This window comes from Caretta caretta, chromosome 4 (assembly GCF_965140235.1).
Source record: "Caretta caretta isolate rCarCar2 chromosome 4, rCarCar1.hap1, whole genome shotgun sequence".
In the NCBI taxonomy this organism is placed as follows: domain Eukaryota; kingdom Metazoa; phylum Chordata; order Testudines; family Cheloniidae; genus Caretta; species Caretta caretta.
Window position 1 is genome coordinate 47,587,303 of NC_134209.1, and position 18,810 is coordinate 47,606,112.

Sequence of the window (18,810 nt, forward strand, 5' to 3'; positions counted from 1 at the left end):
GGAACCCCTGGAATTTCCGACTGTCTGTGTCAAACTGTTCAGTGGGTAGTCTGCTTGGGCACATAGTATAGCTGCTCCTCCCTGTGAGCATACCAGCTGCTTGCATACAGTCTGTGCTTTGGCAGATAGCTGCATCACATGGGCCTGAGAGCGGGCTAACTGCTTGTGCAGGGACTGTGCTTCCATTAGCTTGGATCTGTAGCACAAGGTTCTCCACTTTCAGAGAGGTAACTTGGTCTTGCAGGTCCCAGGCACTTGGAGAACCACTTCCATCTTCTGTGGAGGAGTTGGATAGGTGAGACAGCTGAAGCAGGTCTGAGTAAACTGTTAGGGCTGATGTCAGGGCTGGGCCATGGGCAGACTTTGTGCACAGGTCACTTACCAAGCCATGGTCAGGAAATGAGTAGCAGAGTCAGGATTGAGCTGGGTCAGGTGCCAAGTTGCAGACAGGAGGCAAATAGCTGAGTTAGAATCAAGCCATGGACAGGAACCAGAGTCTAGGGTTCACAGAAAGGCAAGGTCTGGAGCAGAAGAAAGCAGGCTGTCTTCAACATTGCTCAGACAGCTCCCTGTGGCTTCCTACTTTATATTTAAGAAGTAGTAGTGTCACCTAGTGGTAACCTACTGAGAAGAGGCACATCATGACTCAATCTTGGCTGCCAAGTTCCCTGCAGCTATGTATGACACTTTGTGCAAATTGGTAAAGAAGCTTGGCTTCATATAATCTGCATATAACCAAAACCTTTTGTTTATGGTCAACTCATCCTGCCCAAGCAGTGGTGGGGTGAAGACACAGAGCTGCACACACAGTTTGGTAGCCATGTATGGGGTATATGAGTGGATGCTAGAGATTATTGAGGGCTGCAGGATGGGAGATGAGGGGCAACTAGGAGGTACTGTGACAGCTGGAGGTGCTTGTTGTTTGCTTGGGTAGGCAGAAATGGTTGGTTGTGAGGTATGTGTTGCTTGCCTGGGTATACTGGAAGGAGAATGGGAGGGTTGCTGGGGCTGTTGAAGTTGCTGTGGGGTGGTTTGTGCTAATCTGTGACTAGGGGGAGCCTGGAGTCACTACTGGGACCCTCAATCATCCTGCTACTTCCTTTTCCTCCTCTTCTTGGCTGCTCTTTCCTTGAGATGGAGTATGGGAAGCCTTGACAGGAGAAGCACCTAGCTGCTAACTCAGTAGGTGCCATTGCAGGGACATGCTAGGCTTCCCACTGCTCATCTGGATGCATAGGAATGCAACAGAGATGCAGGAATATAGGACACATGACAGCACTTGGCAGCCCTGCTTAAACTCTTTCTGTCCTTCCTTTTTCAATGAAACTGGTGTTTCAAATTACAACTCCAGTTTAACTAATTATTATGGGACAAACCCCCTCCCCAGCACCCAACTAGAGTAGCTGATACTAAGTGATGAGGAAATGTGTAGAGGGCAAACTGCCCCCTAGCTTCAAAGCATCTCCACATGCTACCTTCAGGGGGTGATGAGAAGGAGGGGAAGATCTGCACAGTCCCAAGCACCAATTCAACCTGCATGAGCACTTTGCACCTCCTGCATGGCCTTCCCAAAATCCTGCTTGTAGGCATAGATCTTGCTGGGCATGAGTAAACTACAGATAACTTGATTTGAGTGCAAGGTTAAACTGTTAATAAGGCTGTGGCAGGCTGTGTGCTGGAGAAGGTGGTTTTAGGCTTATTGAGATAAGTGGGAACACCCTTAACTGATAAGCTATTGGTCCTTATACTATCTACTGTTCCTTACATGATCTGTAGGACGTCCATACCAATTAGATTCAAGTAGTATATATCAGGTTTCAGAGTAGCAGCCCTGTTAGTCTATATTCGCAAAAAGAAAAGGAGTACTAGTGGCACCTTAGAGACTAACCAATTTATTTGAGCATAAGCTTTCGTGAGCTACATGCATCTGATGAAGTGAGCTGTAGCTCACGAAAGCTTATGCTCAAATAAATTGGTTAGTCTCTAAGGTGCCACAAGTACTCCTTTTCTTTTTAAGTAGTATATATGTTTGTAGCTAAGAAAAATGTATATAAACCATGTAGTGTGACACATGGATTTTGAATTATGGTATCACTCTGTGCCTAAACCCTGCATCTGGACCTGGCCAGTGGGGGCATAGAGCTATGTGATTAATAAAGTAGTCTGATCCAGTAAAGCTGGATTCAAACTGAGTTTTCAGATTCCAAAGAACTGGATGAAGTGTTCTGGATAAGCCGAGCAGAAAAAGTCTTGGAGGAATCCCTCCCTTAAGCAACAGACCCAGTAACACTAGAAATCTGATAGCACAAAAACTGTACTAGTAATTGGAAAAGGAACCTTATCTGAGGAACTTTTCTAAACAGCCTGCATTTTTATTTCCTACAATTTTATTTATGGAAACACAATTGAGCTGAGCTCTTTATAAGAAAAACCCTCACTCAAGTCCTTGCATATGCAATGTTGTGCATATACAAATAGATGCCAGCCCATTGTCTCCTTATAAGATGTAATGTAAAATATGGACATAGACACATCGTGTCAGTCAGATCTCTGTAATATGTGAAAAATATTGATTAGGCTAGAAACTTCCATTGTCATTAGGTCAGCTTCATTAGACTAAATTTAATCTGGAAAGGAGTGAATGAGAACATTTAGAAGTATTTTCTTTGAGATCAGATTCACTATTAAGGAGGACATTACAATTACTACAGAAGAACTGTTGATAGATAACCTCAAGGGATATCAGGGTCCCATGCCACATCTTGGCACAGCTGTTTAACCCAAGTGTAGCCAAGCGCAGTTGGCCCTCTTGGCTCCTGTCTCTGCTTGGTTCAGATAAAGTCACTCAGAGACCCTCTGGTTCTAAAACCACTGTTGCTTTTATTTACAAGTCTGCGTTCCCACCACCTTCTCACCATACAGCGTGCACAGCTCTAGGTTCTTGTGTCTGATCCGGGGGGGGGGGGGAGGAGAAAGAGAGGTGAGAAAGGACTTTCTCCCTGCACTCACTCTCCTCCATCTCACCACCTTGGCTTCCTTCATCCCAGCCTCTTATAGAGCCCTGGGCTAATTGGGCTGGCAGCTGGCTCTCATTCCCCAGTTAGAGCAAGTTTTTTCCAACCAGATCCACTTTATTCACCTGAATAGGACTGGTGTGGCAGGGGACTGATTCTGAAGCCTTTCTAATCAGTACTCTGTCATACCAAGGAACTTTGAATTTACCCCTGCCATTCAAGATCTCACTTTCCCCTCATTCCCTTCATCTGTATGTAGTGCTGCACTGTGAACCCCAGGATCTGACTGCATTGTACTTCCCACCTCTCCATATTCACCACATAAATTCCCATCTCTCACAGTTCTTTTTATTCTCCTTTACTCTCTGATTTTAGCCTTCCCCCACCCCTGCCTCAGCTGCTGTATTTAGAGAACTTCTGCTTTAAAAATAAAACATGCATATATTACAAAAGAATAAAATAAGGTTTTTTTAAAAAAAAGTTTTAATGTTAACTGTCTTGAATGATTCAAGGTTCTGATTGCCTAAAACAGGCCTAATTTACATATTATCTTTCATATACTTCATTTTAAAGTGTGTTTCAGATGAATAAATAGTACAGGATAGTAGATAAATACATATAGGCAAATCTGGCAGTTGTCAGATGCTCAGCAACAAACACAGACATTAATATTCTACATTTATCCAGCCATCTATCTTTATATTATTTTCGGTGACTGACTTCTTTACTGAGTGCATTGAAAAATAACTCCGAACCACACCACCCAAAAAGAAATATTTTAATCTAAGTCAGATTTTTCAAACCAGGACATTCTAACTTAAAAACAAATTTCTGATTAAAAAAATCCAAATAAGAGTATTCAGAATAATGTCAAGGGCTCCTGCTGAGTACAAGTTGAAACATTAGCCTAATTCTCTCTCTCTTACACTGTGAGTGATATTGGTTATAACAGTGATGAAGACATTTAATTATGATTATGAATAGCTTCTAGAACTCTATTCAGGCAATCAGCATGTAAGCAGTTTTGAAATGATGTAGCATTTGGTGTCAAGGAGGTCTCATGACAAGGTTGTAGATACTACTGGATAATCTGGAAACATACCTTTGGATTTGTGGCCCATCAATCACACATTGATCTTATTTAACAAAATATAAGCAGTCAGATATTTTCAAATAAAATAGATTATGCACTTTTAGGTTTTTCTTTATATGTAACAGCTTCCACTATTGTAAGCATACTAGCTCCCTGCTCTACTGAACTAAATTATAAACATTCATTGATAAGGTACACCACTTTACAGTGAGCAGTCTAATATAGTAGGATTTAACACACTCTCTCCCCTAATTCCCATGCACTCTGTCTCTCTGCAATGTCATAATTATATCTCTATATTTATATAGATGCACATAAATTACTCACATACACACAATTGATTTCTTGCATAGCAGACAAGACAGACAGTTTTATTTGGTTTCCAATAAATATTCAACATTCCACTCAGTTCTCTACAGTTTATATGGTATTTGTGGACTGTGGAAATATGTGCAATTATCTCACACCATGCAGGGACTGTGTGCCTCTGAGAAACGTGATAACAAATGTATACAGTGAAAGTAAATTCCGAGTTTAATTCTTTTTTATTTTTTTTCCTGTTGTGCTCAGGTATTCCATACTAGGGAACTCATATTAGTGTATCTTGTGCATTATGTATGTGCCAAAACAGCTAAACACAGCCATCATGGTTAATTAAGATAGCCTTAACTCTGAATTTCCTTGACTTTTTATTTAATTTACACTTACTGGGGCATAGCTGATATGGATGCTAAGGGGAGTTGCATGGCTTGGTCCTCATGAACTTCTGTGAAAGTATATCCTTTAATATTACACACATCTTTGTATCCAGTTCCTGTTGCTCTGTGAACAACAAAAATGCATAAATACATACATGACTTTCAAAGAGAAACAAAACCAGGATACCACATTTAAAAAAAAAATATATCCATGTGCTTCATCACTGCATGCCAACAATGCATTCTGCATCATCCTTTACAATGATCCCAGAGGAAGCATTTGTTAATATAACTGTTCCTATTCACGCATTCGTATAATATTTGTGGCTCTTCCATGCCACAGTGTTCCATACCAGACATGACATGATGTCAATGTAACATTTCTTCCTTACATCTTCCAGATATCATGAAAAGGTAAAGAGAAGTATTTTAAGCAACTGTTACATGGAAGATATTCCCTCTACTTTATATCTGTCTGTTGCTATTTATGTCAAGAAGAACGGCATATTGCATGCACAGTAATAGCTTTTAAAAGGAAAAAAAAACTAAGGCTATTATTTATTTTATAATTAATCATTAATATTAACGAGTGCCCTTTATAAAATAAAAATCATAAGCAGAAACATCAATTAATACATTGCTGAAGATTTTGTTTCCTGCTTGATCTCAACTTCTCATAAATGTTTGTAAGTACACAGGAATCAATTCACTCTCCTCTCCAAAGAAATATATGTTTGAGACATGCAAGAGGGACAGTAAAATTCTCTGGACTCCAATTCCTTCTCCAGTGTGATAATATCCAGGTTCATACTTCCATCTCAAAAATATGAACACCACTATCACACAAATGTCACAATGTTTGTGAGAAATAAGCACTTGGATGAAAAACATCCAGGTCAAGCTTAACTCAGGCAAGTTGAAATGATGGTAATAAGAAGAGGGGACTGTTTTGATGTGCTAACTCAGGCACTTAATGGATGGTACAGTAAAGGCACTTGCACCCACACTCCTAAAATCAAAATAGTGGGAAGCCTTAGGTTCCTGTTAATCACAGCTCCTTAACATTCAGGTAAGGATGTCATTCGCTAGAAACACCTTCTTCCACGTCCAGCTTGACAAAAAAAAATATGCCTTTTATCTCAGATGATGAGCTATTATGAGCTATTTGTTCATCACTTAAAGACTGGACTACTGTAATTTGACCTACATATGGCTAAACATCAAGGTTATTCAGTAAACCTAATTTGTGAAACATTTGATGGCCTCCCTACTGAGCCAGAAAATATGCCAAGAACACATTGTGCTCACTGACTCCTCTGTTTATTTCAAGGTCCTGAACTAGCTAAATGATAGATCTCAAAATGTCATTGTAAATGGGGAATCATCATCAATCATGTATATTTCCAGAGTGGTCCCGTGGGAATCTACCATCGGCTACATGCTATTTAACATTTTAACAATGACCTGCAAGAAAACCAAAATTGTTACAGATAAAGTTTGCAGATGACAATTATTAGGGGAGTCATAAATAATGAAGAGGACAGGTCACTGAAACAGTGTAATCTGGATCTCATAGTAAGCGGGGCACTTGGAAAAAAAAACATGTTTCAATATGATCAAATGTAAAGTCATACATCTAGGAATAAAGAACTGAGGCCATACTTACAGGAAGGGGAACTCTATCCTGGGAATCAGTGACTCTGAAAAAGACTGGGGAGTCACAGTGGATACATAGCAGAACTCTCAGTACAGAGCTGTGGCCAAAAAAGCGAATTGATACTTAGACGTATAAACAAAGGAATATCAAGTAGGAGTAGAGAGGTTATATTCGCTCTATATTTGGCACTGATCTGACCCTGCTGGAATACTGTGCCCAATTCTAGTGTCAACAATTGAAGGAAGAAGTTGCAAATTTTAAGAGGGTTCAGTGAAGAGCCAAAAGAATAATTAACGGCTTGGAAAACATGCCTATAGTGAAAGATTTAAGGAGCTAAATCTATGTACCTATCAAAGAAAAGATTAAGGGATGATTTGATCACACCCTATAAATAGCTACATGTGGAACAGATGTTTGGTAACAGTGGGCTCTTCAATCTAGCCAACAAAGGTATGAGACCCAAAGTCTGGAAGTGGAAGCTAGACAAATTCAGACTCAACATAAGGCACATGTTTTAACAGTGAGGGTAATTAACCATTGGAACAATTTATCAAGAGTTGTGGTGGAGTCTCTATCACTGGAAATTTTAAAATCAAGATTAGATATTTTTCTAAAACACATGCTGTAGTTTAAACAGGAATTAATTCAGGGAAATCCTCTGGTTTGTGTTATTCAGGAGGTCAGACTAGACAATTACAACGGTCCCTTCCGACTTTGTAATCTGTGAATATTTAAAGGCTCTCAACAGACTGAGCCTAGGCTATTCCCAACATTGCCGCTCCATTTATTATCCACTGACAAGTGACAACAGCCCAGGACAAAAATTTGGGAATGGAATACAGGGCACTCTCATCAGAGGGTCCTAGACAGCAAAGTACTCTACTGGAGGAGAGCAGAACCAATTTAAGCCTGAACAGTTTTGGCGCCCAATGCAAAACCCACTTCATCAGGGTCTTGGGGCACTTTGGCAATACAAACAACATATAATAATAAACACTACTCCTATTAACAATAACCATGCTTTTAAATTTTTAACCAATAAAAATTAAAACTATACCATATAATCTCTGTAAGAGATCATCCTTGTTAGGAAAGCTGTCTTAAGAAACCTTTCCAAAGTTTCACCATCTATACTGGGATAAACCCTCACATGGTGTAAATAGGCATAGCTTCATTAAAGTCAATGGAGTATACCAATTTAAACCAAATGAGCGTATGACCCACTGAGTACAATTCTGCTCCAACTTATTACAAGACCTCTAAGCAATTGATTTTTATCAATCCCTTGACATGTCATTTAAGGCTGGTTTCACTGTATAAAAATATGATCAATTTGTGGACGGTCATTTTGGCTTTGTATGCTTTACTAGACTGCTAAGCTTCTTACAGATATAAAGCATAAGAAATTTAAAAGAAAAAGAGTTACTATTAGGAAAGGCATGTGGCAAGTCTCCAAAAAGAGCCATATTTTTGGAGTTTAATGTAACCACCCTACACACACCCAATGTCATGTAAATTTAGATGAGACATGATGTGAAGCTGTCAAGTGAGGCTGTAAGCCTGTAGGCATAGTGAAACAATAGTACCTAAAATTGAGAAGGATCTTCTTTTTTGGCACAGTTCCAGAAACACTGCAACATGACTGATTACAGTTTTTACTTTTAAAATTAATTTTAGCACCTTAATGTGGTATTCATTAGCCAGAGCTTCCAAACAACAATGTATTAAAATATGTTTATTGGTTTGCATGCACAAATAATTTTCAGAAATGATAAAACTGTTAAATATGTGCCCAAAATGTCAAAAATCAACATTTTGCAGTATACTAACATGAAATGTTTTCACATCAAATATTCTTAATTGTCAAAATACCTAATACGTGATTATAATAGTTTTCTACATTTTCAGTTGAAATTTGCTGACCAGATCAGTCTCACACTGAAGGTTTTACACCAGTAGCGGTAGATTGCATGCCCCTAGTTTGTAGTGCATTGTGGGTAGGTGTAAATTTATGTGAATTCATAATGTAATGCTTCTCTATTTGTAAGCTTTTGTCCATACAATGTAGCACTTTCTCTGCCTGGTAGAAGGTTTTAATTTGTAAATGCCTATGCATGCAGAACTAGCCTTTGAGATATTCCAGAAACTAGCTTTTAAATTTCAGTGACTCTCATACACAGGTAAGGATTAGTGTTAGATACACAGTTTCATATTGGACTTCAATCAAAGTGCTCACTAAATAAAAATGGCAATTTTGATACTAAAAATAGACCTAATTTATATCTAATTTAGCATCAGTCTGTAGACATGTACAAAAGGAAAAATGGTGGTAGTGTAGGTGGTAATGCTAACAATATTTTTTTAGTAATTTTACCTCCACAGGTAAATTACAGTATCTGGACCTGAAGGATAAAAGCCCCTTAAAGCTTACATCAAAGAGAAAAGGACTCTCCACAAACTTTGAAAAAAATGTGTTATTTGTCAAGAAAATCAATGGATTACAAAACTGTCAAAAGCCACCGGTGCTGGACAGAATTCTGTGCTGCTGACAGCAGAAGCCAGGAGAGATGAATTGTACTGGCAGCTACTGGATGAGTTTTCTAGTTTAGATGATGTGCCACCAATACTCTATCACAATAGTTGTTTTCAGAAATACATGAACTAGTTGAATTTGGTGCATGTCAGAGCTGAATTGAATACAGAAAAGAAAACTAACTCTGAATCTGATTAGAAAGCATCATGTTCACCTGCTTCTATAGACACCAGAGCAAGCACATCCTTCAGTGTTTGGTCCTGTCACATTATTTACTTGAGAAAAACAAGACAGACAAAAAACTTCTCTCAAATGTTTCTATTTCATGAGCAACCAATCTAAGGGGAGGCAGCACTTCAAAGAGGAGATAACATGTTGTGCTGAATATTTGTAGAAGACTTGATGGCTAAGGATGCAGTTTATCACTCCACACACCTTTCTTCCTACCTGAATAAAATGAATCTTAAAGCAAAACCATCTGGTTTACATTGCATTAGTAGTGTCACCTTATGACACTGCATTTTATCAACTGATTGAAAAGATAGACAATTATCTTATATCTGATCCACTCCAAGCTGCTACAAAGATATAAAGCCCTATTTTCCTCAGCTGTAGAAACTGGAAGCTATTCCAGTAGTAAATTACAGGCAAGATTAGAAAAACATGATGGTTCTTCAATTTAATTCTGTGCACAGCAAGGACAAGGCAAGTTACCATTGTTTTACACAGTGCAACAACATTAGCTGATGCTATCCAAGCAGCTAGTAATCTGAAACAGGAATTTAAGTAATCCAAATGCTTTGTGGGTGGTTTTCTGGCGAGTGAGCCCGATTAACAGGTTTGACCCTGAATCACATCCAGAGGCGTTTATCAAACTTATTTACAAGACTGCATGTAACATCAAATTTACAAGAATCTCACGTGAAAATAGAAGATATTGGTGAACAACAAATGAGAGATTTGAGAGAGGTGCAGAACTTGATGCTGATGGTACATATAGCTTCTTCAGCCCAGTTAATAAATATTGCATCAAACATATGCTGACATGGCCAAGATGACTAAATTTAAGTCTGGCAAGGGAAGGACAATCACAGCAGCTATCAGTCCAGAAATTGTTTTCTGCAGAGTCCTCTCCTTAGCAAGATGTGGAGATCATATTTAAATGACAATTATTCTTAGTCACCCAATAAGACCTATGCACAAGTCCCTCTTCCATGCTGCTGAAACAAGCAGAAAAACAGACAGCTACATTAGGGCATCATTTGGAAGCTCAAACTGAAAGAATTCATGAGCTAACAGCATGAAACAAAGAAACCACAGTGTTCATCAGAGATACCATGCCTGTCATACAAATGATGGCTGAAGACAAATTCCACACATTGGATTAATTGAATGAGGTAGATCCTAAAGGTATTTGACAAAGTTAATTCTGTAATCAAATTGTTTGACAGATATGACAACAGTAACTGTGAAAATGGCAGAAAGGTAACAGTAGACCGGATCTAATGTTGGATGCAAAAAAAAAAAAATATCAGACAGTTCTGGGCAAGCCATAATTTCTGCAGCAAGAAAGTTGGTAACAGTGCTGAATGACCAGTCAAAGACAAGTATACCCAAAGAGACCTGAATTGCTTGCATCTCAAACTAGCCATCAAAAAGAACAATCACTGGCCAAACTCCTTAACACTTGAGGACAGTTTTGAAGAGTGTGTCAAAAACGCATCATGGTAAACAAACATTTGGATGTCTGAACACACAGGTATACCAGATATTGGATCACTATTGCAACGTGGATGCAAAAGTGTGAATGATGAACTACTTCCTGTATTCTTCAAGGGCCCAATGGCATCTGAGATGCTACAAGGCCATATTTGTGCCTGTACCAGTAGAGGTTGCTGCACAATCAACTGTGCTTGTACTCAGAACAACCGGCCCTGCACAGAACGGTGTACATGCCAAGGCAATGAAGATGGTCATAATCCATTGTTATGATCTCTGTCAAGAGTGAGTGAACAAGTTGATAATAATGATGTTGAGTAGAAAAGTCACCAGCACTATTACGTTTCAATGATACCGGTACAAATTTATCAGAATTTGTTTTACCCTTCAAATGATTTTACTCTTGTGATTCTTTGAGGTCCCAAAGAAATCCAGTTTTATCTCTTGAAATAATACATAGTCATTACACTAACAGAAACAAATGCAAATATTTCAAAGTGGTCTTCTTAATGTATTGGTGTAATTGTTTAGCCCCGTTTCTATGATAGCACCATGTGACAGCTCCCACATCATTCCTCATCTTAATGTGTCTATATTAAGTCAACCAAATTGGTTGTGGTTGCCCCTTGTATACGAGTGGGACAATGTGAAAAGGAAAAGTAGCTGAGGCTAAATAGACTAAATGAATACAAGTTATTTGTTGCAAAACATCCATCGATCAATGCATGCTATAATGGCTCACATTTACATTATTGTAGCAGTGAGAGGGCGGAAGGATTAGAATAGATAAGATAAATATGACAGTCAAATTTGGGGGCAGATTTTTAAAGGGAGATAGGCACATAAAGATGCACTTGGTACCTAGTAGATTTTCAGAAGTGCTTAGATGCCTAACTCCCATCTTTAGCTGCCTCAATATCTTAAAAATCTGGCCCAAATATCTCCTTTTTGCATCCATTCTTTCAGCAGTTTTAGGCCAACTCATTGCCATAAGACATAACTGAAACCAAGAGCTTAGCAGGATTCAAACATGGCTAGGATATTTCTATGGCTAACAAGAGTACCCATAATTATATCACCAAGTATTTAAAAAATGGTTTAGGTAGGGATATAAACCCTCATGCTTCAGGGCAAAACCCAACATCTAACTAAATGAGGATTTAGAGAAATATGCCATTTAGACAGTTTAATCCATAACTGCCAGCTGCAGGTTTCTTGTATATTCCTCTGAAGCATCTGTTGGACACAGGAGTAGATGGTCGTTGGTCTAATCCATCATGGTAATACCTATGTTCCTACTTAGTCACATTCTGTTTCATGTTCCCACCACACTTTACTTCTGTTGCTGACCTAAAGGTTCATGTCCCCCTTTTTTTGGGTCCCTCTTTATTGTGCATTTACTAGTCTTCCGAAAATCAATTCCTGATAATTTCACCAATTTTCAATAGTAGATGTAGCCAGTAGATTCATGCCAATGTAACATAAGTAAAATGAACTACTTAGTTTACTATAATGGATTCTAATCCTTCTCAGTATGGGGCTAGAGAAACTAAATATAACCATTAACTAGTGATAAGGCTATCACTATAAATTATGAATAATTAATTATACTGTAATTGTCTTGTTCATAGTCAGTGAATGTTGGCCATTTTATACTTAGGTAAACCCTGAAAGGTACTACATACTTTGCCCTTAAATAAAGTTCCAGAATTAATAATAAATTGGCAATACAGAGTTTAAAATATCTTTAATAAGCCTGCAAGAATGAATTAAATGGATGAAGTTATAGACCTATTAATTTTAACTCAGACGTCCGTTTTCCTTAATCCTACTATTTTATAGGGGGTTTGCTCTTCATGGCTCAGGGACTCAGACTTCTCTTGGTTCATTTTGTCCTCTTTCTCCTGTCCTCAAAGATAGGCCACACACACACACACACACAGAAACTCAGTGGTCTCATTCAGTCAGTCTTATTCTGATGACTCCTCACCATTAGAGGCTTGCCAATTGGTGCTCTCTCTAGTTTCTGTTTGCCTCGGTGTTGCTAATCCTTTTGCTCAGCTCTCACCCATCTCTCACAGCGTTACTATTTAACTGAAATAAGCATGAACTGTGGAGGAACTCTCACAAACAATATCCCATTTTTAAAAAGCCAATCTTATTTATGTGACTTCAGAGACACAGTTTTAGGACTTGGGGTCCGAAACTTTTCCCTCACTGCACCCCACTGCTTCTGCTTCTCTTCAACTTCTATTTATTGTTGTGTCTTCAAAATATAGCCTTGCTTTCCTTTACAGCACGTTTCATGAAGCAGCCTTTGAAGAAACTATCTTGCACTCATGCTTCTAACCCCATTTTTAACATGACTGCAAATCTCCCAACAAAGAAATATTCTCTGGTTTCAGAAAGCTGTTTGTCTCATGATGCTCATTTGTATCCGTTAACTCCACTTTCTCTTCAGCATAGAAGCTTTTGCTACTTGACATCTTGCTCTACCCTTGATGTCCCCACTCCTCAATTTTTTCAGCAGCTCCAGAACACCTATATTCAAAGAAGCAGTCCCAACTGTAATTGACAGTCCACAAAGAACATTGCTCACTACTTCTCCACCCCCAAAACATAAAGGTATTACTAACTACACATTAAATTCTTAATCAAACGTGAAATGCAATCTTCTGAAAATAAGTCTTCTTTCTCAGCCTAAAGCATCACTGGCTCTTCGGGTTTGTTCGATGTGTCTGATAGCCACTGTTCACCCTGAAGTCAGGAATTGGCTTTGCCCAATGTAATACCTCATGCACAGTGTGCATTAAAAGAAAGGCCAGGCCACTTAACACAACCTAATCTGTTACTATTTTATGCATTAGAGTCCCCATCCAGCAAAGCAGTTAAGCATTTTGCTTAATTTTGAGCACATAAGTAGTCCCATTCCACATGTACAGTTCAGTGTTTCCATTTATTATACTGCAAACTATGATTTTTCATGATATACCATAATGAGTACTATGTACATAAGAAATGGCAGGGTCAGATTCAAACTGTGAGGGACTGGCATGCTTCAGCATACCAATGACCTAACTAAAAGAAAAGGAGTACTTGTGGCACCGTAGAGACTAATCAATTTATTTGAGTATAAGCTTTCGTGAGCTACAGCTCACTTCATCAGATGCATACTGTGAAAAGTACAGAAGATCTTTTTATACACACAAACCCTGAAAAAATACCTCCCCCAACCCCACTCTCCTGCTGGTAATAGCTGATCAAAAGGGATCACTCTCCTTACAACGTGTATGATAATCAAGGTGGGCCATTTCCAGCACAAATCCAGGGTTTAACAAGAATGTCTGGGGGGGGGGGTAGGAAAAAACAAGGGGAAATAGGCTTGAATAGAGACTGGGAGTGGCTAAGTCATTATGCAAGGTAACCTAAGTTAATTGTATCCAATTTGCAAATGAATTCCAATTTGACAGTCTCTCACTGGAGTCTGGCTTTGAAGTTTTTTTGTTGTAATATTGCAACTTTCATGTCTGTAATCACGTGACCAGAGAGATTTAAGTGTTCTCCGACTGGTTTACGAATGTTATGATTCTTGACATCTGATTTGTGTCCATTTATTCTTTTACGTAGAGACTGTCCAGTTTGACCAATGTACATGGCAGAGGGGAGTATTTTTTCATGCTTTGTGTGTATAAAAAGATCTTCTACACTTTCCACAGTATGCAGCCGATGAAGTGAGCTGTAGCTCACGAAAGCTTATGCTCAAATAAATTGGTTAGTCTCTAAGGTGCCACAAGTACTCCTTTTCTTTTTGCGAATACAGACTAACACGGCTGTTACTCTGAAAAATGACCTAACTGTTGTCAAGATTTTTTAGGCATCACAGAAAAGGAGAGTCTTAAGCAGAGTTTTAAAGGAGGATTTTGCAGGCAGCTCGTACCACCGTCCGAGGGGCAGAATGGGAGAAAGCACTGAAGTGTTGGTTTGCAATTTTAACAAGTGCGCAACGGAGGCTGACATCATGGACTGGTTGGAGGTGGGATTGGACTTTTTGATATTGAATGAGAGATGATAGGTAGTGTGGGAAAAGGCTGTGAAGGGCCTTGAAGCTGAATATAAAGAGCTTATATTTGATCCTAGAGAGAAGTAGGAGCCAGTGGGAGGGATGCAAAGAGAGGGGTGACATGGTCAAAGTGACAGGAAAAGAAAAATGATCTTTGCAGCAGCATTCTGAACGTATATGAGCGGGCCAAGATTGCCTTTGTGTAGGCCATGCTGTAATAACCAACATGAGATGACGACAGCCTGTATGAGTTTTAGCTGTGCAGATAGAAAGGAAAGGTCATATTTTAAAGTGCTATGAAGAAAGAATCTGTAAGTTTCAGACATAACCCGCATGCGACAACCTAGAAAGAGTTCAGAGTTGAAGATGACACTGAAATTATGGGCCTCAGTAACAGGCATAATAGTGATATTGTCCACAGTGATTGAGATAGGAGGTAGCTGGGAGGGTTTGGGGAGAAAGATTAAGAGTCCTGTTGTAGCTATGTTGAGTTTGAGCTGATGGCTAGAAATCCACAAGATATCAGAGACACAGAATGAGATTTTAGTTTGGGCAGATGGAGATGGGTGTGGAGTTGAGATAGGTGGTAGTAGAAGTTGTATTTGTGAACAACATTGCCCAGAGATAAAAGTATAGTGGAACAAGAGAAGGGGACAAAAGACAGAGTGTTGCGGAGCCCCCACAAAAAGTTGGATGCTATTGTTGGCCTTGCACTCATTTAGGTACATAGACCCCGATTTAGAAATACATTAAAGCACGTATGTTCCTTTAATCACATGCTTCAGTCTCCCTGACATCACTGGGACATAAGCACAAGCTTAAATACTTTCTTGAATTGGGGCCATAATATTGTTTTGCTATGCCTCACCTATTAAAGCACATTTTGCATATTTCGATTCACAGTTGCCAGCCAGAGAATTTTCTGTACACATTCTCCAGGATCTAAACTTTCAGTTAAAAAATGAGGGTTTTTAGTCCTTCATCTCCATAATGGAAGTTAGAGCAGAGTTTATGAGCCTTATTGTTTATGACTACACTTGATCAAATACATGGAGGGGAAGAGTTGAACACCTCCCGTCAGTAACTGTAGGCCTGCCTAACAGAAGAATATATTATAGCACTGGAGAAATCCCAGTCAATTATCTTCAAGATTATATATTGGTGCAACCCTGGAATTCCAAATGGTCAACATTCAATGTGCTACAGCAATTCAGTACCCCTAGCTGTGTGTGACAGACTGACTCAATTTTGTCCTCCAATATTTAGTTCACAGAATTACAAGAGCACTGGAGCAAGGTGTTGGTGTCATAGGGATTTTGTGTACTAAAGCAGAATAAGCTTAGGAAAGACCAATATTAAGATGGATATGATTGTTGCTGTTAAAGATTTGATTTCCCAAGTTATTCTAGATTTTAAAACAAACAAATGAAAGACAAATAAATTAATGCATAAATTTATTCCTCACTTTTTATGCTGAACACACATTTTAATAAAACAGGATTAAAGAACTGCCAAATCCCTTCCTCAGTGTTTTTGTTCATTCACTGTACTTGTGTAAAGTTAAATACTCGTATGGGCTTATAGCTCTGTGATTGGATCCCTAAATGCTTGCAGCACTTTATCGACTTCAGTGCTGCTTTGTGTGGATGTACAGGCCTGACTGCATGCAGCCAGTTACAGAATTGTAGCCATGTTTTTTGTGGGTTTTTTTGAAATATTGCTTCACATTTCTAATTACAATATTTGTGAAAGGGCACGGGATATTTGTTATGATTTTTTTGCTTCCTTGAGAGATGTTTACAGACAGCATGCTAGTTTCACACATTCTAAGTAAACATGGAAATACAAATATCTTTTCCTGTACTTGCACGTGGAGGGATATTTAGGAATTTCCATCTGATGCAAGCATTTTGCCCCTGTTCCATCTGTAATGTTACCTCACTTTTTGTGCCTCCTGCCTCAGCCATGAGGATGGAGATTATCCCAGTCTGTACAGCAGATTGGGCAGTTCTACTTTGTGATCTCTGTAGTAACTTGAGAGAAAAGACCTGCACTGATGAAATAAAGGAATAATGAGGAAAATATTCATCTTTCTAGACACTTCTTGAAACCGTTCATTAAAATGAGTAAAGCTGTGATTAAAATCTAGCACAGAAAGATCTACTGATGAAAAGTGTTTTATAAAGAGCTAGGTATTTATCAATCATTATTATTGTCAGGCTATGCTAGTGTGTTCAAAATTCTCCTTACCCCTAAGCCATATAGCTGTATTTAATTGGAACATAAAAGTTTATTTCAGTATTTTGAGTTCTAAAGTTTAAAACTCATACAGGGTTTTTTTAAAGTTACCTTCAAGTTGATGGATGGATATTTTTGATCTTTGGCCTCTTCTACACATTTTATTTTTCCTTCTTTTAAGGGAAGGCACCAAAACCCCTTCTTATGATCAAATCTGAAATCAATATATGGTTCAACAGAATACACATATTTATGGTTATTTCCTAGTCTTATAAATCTTACTGGCAGGACATTCCCCTGCCATTTAGTTGACTTTAAATAGCCATTTAATCCCATGAGTTTTGATCCAGTCCATCATAACTTTTTTCAAAGCCATATGTTCCATACTGTAACTCATAATGTACACCATCTCAACTCCACTATCTTCTGTTACCTAAACATCAAAAGATGTACGTATGCAAAAAGGTAAGAACATAATCTGTGCGGTCAACTGTTTTGCTTATCTTGAGAAGAGGACTGTAGCTTGTTGCGGTTTCCTCTCCAGGGCACATGGTGAGGAGTGGGTGGAGACTTGACTCAATCATAGTTTAGCCACTAGTCTGCCCCGGGGTCAGCACGTACTCAGGGAAGATTGTATCATTATAACATAATCCTTGACGAAAAGTTCATATCTGAGCCCAGGTCTGACATGTATCTTATTCTGCAAGAAATCCCACTTACTTCAGTGAGACTACTCATGGTGTCAGGTGCTGTTCAATACGAGTAAGGTAAATACCACCTTACCCTGAACCCTTATTAAATTTAATATCTTTGCTCCTAGTTATATTCCTTTATGCTAAATAATTCCTCTCTCTCATTTCCACTCTTTAAATATGGCACAATAGCGGTCTATATTCTCCCTAAGTCTTGGCTTAGCAAAGCACTATCTATTTAGCTCTTTTAATCTTTCTTCATCAGTAAAGTCCTTTTCATAATTCAGTTCCATTCTTTAGATCCTCAGAATGAGAGAAGCAGAACATAGATCAGTGAGATAATACAACCTATTTGAAAAATGTTTATTTATTCCTATTGGGACTGATTTTTTCAGAATGGAAGATAATATAGCACCTAAGGAAAGATATGTGAAAGGGTTCAAATTAAGTACTGGAAACATTTTATAAAAATATGAAATGTGCTCCATTTTGCTGAGTTACAGATTGTGCGAGTCAAACACAACCCAGGCACAGCTACTACTGCTGACATACTACTAATGGAATGGATGCATTGACCTGAAATGAGACACTCACTAGAGAACAGTGTTAAATGCTTAGAGAGTGCGATTTCCTCATTCTACCTTTAGACATGTGCTAACTTAATATGAAGATGTCAAAAATGTTACAGAATTTCTAATCAGCTTTGTCTGTTTCAGATAAGAGCTCAAGGGAGCTTTTAAGTCAGCCCTACGAAACAAAGCCTCATCAAACCAGGACAGCCACCCTCCTATCCCTCTCTATTTCAGTGACTCCCCATAATCTCCCACTCCCCCTCTCATACCAGGATCTCTGTATTATTCATTCCATGTCAGGGTCTCTATGTCCCTTCTTCCTCATGCCAGGGGTTTTGTGAACATACTCCATTCCCACCATCTCTGCGAGGGGCCTGGTTGGACCCCTTTTCTCCATGCTCCCACTGGCCCCATATCAGGGTCCCCCATTCTTCCCCCCACCCCCACGCCAGGAGCTCTGTGTGCATCTCTTCTTTCTTCTCTCCAAAAGTACCTTTCTTTCCCTCCAGATTGGAAGGTATGGGAAGGTAGCTA

General features: G+C 38.9%; 1 long non-coding RNA gene across 1 annotated transcript in view; it reads right to left on the minus strand.

The window, feature by feature from the left end:
• Positions 1-3,640: 3,640 nt before the first annotated feature.
• The window catches only part of LOC142071855 (uncharacterized), a 41,297-nt gene continuing 26,127 nt past the window's right edge, over positions 3,641-18,810 (minus strand). The window contains exon 4 of the long non-coding RNA XR_012668070.1: positions 3,641-4,929. This is a non-coding gene — a long non-coding RNA (uncharacterized LOC142071855). The remainder of the gene's footprint in view (positions 4,930-18,810) is intronic.